Below are 3,130 nucleotides of genomic sequence, written 5' to 3'. Positions count from 1 at the left end.
ATCATAGTTGGTGGCTTCAACTAGAGAGTTTGCATTGGGGTACAGGAACGTCAACGTTATGCCTGCGATGATGCTGTATTTATTTTCCTCCCATTACATTAGAAATCAACTGTCTTGGGTTAAATGTATGTACTTCGCAATCCCGAAAGAGGTTGGCCCCTCAAAATTATGTAAATAAGTCATAGCTATACAACACAGGCAGAGCAAGTACTGGGCGAAACTGAAGACTAAAGTAATGTCTCTCAGAGTTACATGACAAGTTGTATCACTAATAGAGTCAAGCCAGACTTGGTTGTCAGCCAGATTTCTAACATCAAATAACATTATCACTAAGCAAGATGCCCGATTTTCTTTTGGGTGATTGCCAAAATGTAGAATGAGTGGAGGCTTACCACATCGAAAGAGATAATGAAAGGACAGTGAGCAATGAGAGGTCACCATAAAGTAATTTCTTTTTCTGAAGCTTTCTGGCTGTACAAGACTAGGTTACATGAATATATAGTATTTTATTGTCCTGACATACTTTTTGATATAAGCAAATGCTTTAACATCAGATTAGAGGATCTATATATTATTCTGAATCTGATTAAATAGTATAGATTATAGAAATGAATATCCAATGACATATCTTGATAGCTCCAAAACAGTCAAATTAAAAGATCACTATTTATCTATTACACAAGGTTCCTAGACAATGCTACATCTGTTTATAGTCTGATTCAGAAGACCCGCTTTCCCCTTTTCTTTTCCATACACTTTTTTAATGAGGGTGTCAGACAGGTGGATGTGGATCCACCTTGCCACACAGCAGTTTTGACTTGGCGCTATCTGAGAGGCGGAACTTTGGGAAACCTTGATTTTTACCCTTGACCCTTCCAATAGCATTTTGTCTTGGATGTGGGGTTCCCAAACTGTTATGCACACAGATAGTCCCAGTGGGGTAGCTGTTGATGCTGCACTGGGCCAAGTACCTGATAGTTTGAACAGATGCAGTGTCCCGTAGGTTGACCCCAGACACATTGCATAATGCTGAGGAGCTGGGAGGGCAAGATGCTAACTTGTCACGGCAGCACTTCCCACGCTGCCTCCCAGAGGGACACACATAGCCAAGGCCAGGGCAGCGCTGGGCCTCCTCTGGAACCCCCAATATAGGGATGCCCAATACACTGGGGAACAGGGGTTGTAGTTGTCACGTGTGATGCTACCGTTCCAGTAACCCCTGGAATGAACATCGGTGGGAAAATAAAGGAGCCACAGACAGTAGTATAGTACCTTTGGTCCCCAGGAACGGTCAGGGCCTGGAATAACTTTTACTGGAGACTTTAACTTTTAGTAATACAAGGCACAAAGTATAAGAGATGACCGTGCACACAATAAACAGCAAAATTGAGGTCAGGGAGGAAACAGAGGATGAAACCGGTCCTGCAGGCCAGATTATTTGACAGGAACCACTCCAGGATGGGGAACACTCCAGAGGAGGATAGGGGTAGGGTCACTCCACTGACTCTCGGTCGGATAAGTATCTCCACCACGCGGTCCTAGACTTCAGGACATGCGGGTGTGTAAAACAGATAATTGAGTACCTCTGCACTAGGCCTTGACAGACAACTTGCTCTCTGCTCACTCTCTGTCTGGGGCTCACTTACAATTCAAGGGAAACTTCTCTTCTTCTTCCATCTTCAACGCATGAGAGCTAAAGGTGCCCCCATGTGCCTCTGTGTTTTCTAGCAGCTTTAGAAGATGGAAACCAGATTGAAGACCTCTTCCCTCTCTCAAGCACTCACATTTATACCTTCTCCTATACCACATGAGAATTGATACATTTACAGGCAGACAGCTCATATTTTGCAGACATTAAAGGGGTTGTCTCGCGGCAGCAAGTGGGGTTATACACTTCTGTATGACCATATTAATGCACTTTGTAATGTACATCGTGCATTAAATATGAGCCATACAGAAGTTATTCACTTACCTGCTCCGTTGCTAGAGTCCCCGTCTCCATGGATCCGTCTAATTCTGATGTCTTCTTGCTTTTTTAGACACGCTTGCTGTGCGGTCTTCTGCCCTTCTCCTAGGTCCAGGCACAAGCGGTGTTCTGGCTCCGCCCCCTTCTACATGTCATCACGTAGCTCCGCCCCGTCACGTGTGCCGATTCCAGCCAATCAGGAGGCTGGAATCAGCAATGGACCGCACTGAGCCCACGGTGCACCATGGGAGAAGACCCGCGGTGCATCGTGGGTGAAGATCCCGGCGGCCATCTTGGTGAAGGAAGAAGAAGGAAGACGTCGCAGAGCGGGGATTCGGGTAAGTAATAATTTTTTTTTAACACATCCTTTGGGGTTGTCCTGCGCCGAAAGGGGGGCCTATGGAAAAAAAAAAACAAACCCGTTTCGGCGCGAGACAACCCCTTTAACCCATCACTTGCTGCAGTAGGGCAATACGCACAACAGAATGACAAGACATTTTGCACAGTGCATCAACACAATACATTACATGTATGACATTACAGAGTGGGCCAGGAAGGCATGTACTGGGCTACTACACAGGTGCAAATCCGGAGAACAGGTTTTAACGATGTCCATGCCCAAGGTCAGGGCAGGCAGCAGGCAATCACAAGGTCCAGAACACAAAGCTAAGGTCAGGGAGCACAAAAATGAAAATCATCAAGAACATAAGCACGGGTCAGAACTAGAATGCCAAACAAATGGGCAATTTGTCAATGCTGTGGCTTCTGATGCTGCATTGGGATGAATAATGGTTCCTGATGGTGTGAATAGGAGTATATACAGAGACATAGCAAAGGTCAGGATAGGCTGCAAATAAGCAATAACAAGGTCCAGGCAGAAGGTCAGGGCAAGTAAAAGGCAATAATGAAGTCCAGTAGCTGACCATAAAACTTTCACTCCCTTATCAGTGTCTAGTTAAAAATGTTTATGTCTATGTTGCTGGGTTCTTTAAAATGCAAACCAATCACATCAATGTCTGTGCCTTGTCATAAGCATGTGTGTCATACGTGTGTATAAATATGCATGCCTCTTCGGATCTATTTCATTTAAGCCTGAAGAAGAACCCTGAGAGGTTCGGAAGCTCGCACTAACATCATGTATTTTTGTTAGCCATTAAAAGGTAT

The sequence above is a fragment of the Eleutherodactylus coqui genome, chromosome 7, assembly GCF_035609145.1.
Source record: "Eleutherodactylus coqui strain aEleCoq1 chromosome 7, aEleCoq1.hap1, whole genome shotgun sequence".
NCBI lineage: Eukaryota > Metazoa > Chordata > Amphibia > Anura > Eleutherodactylidae > Eleutherodactylus > Eleutherodactylus coqui.
This window is presented reverse-complemented; position numbering follows the sequence as displayed.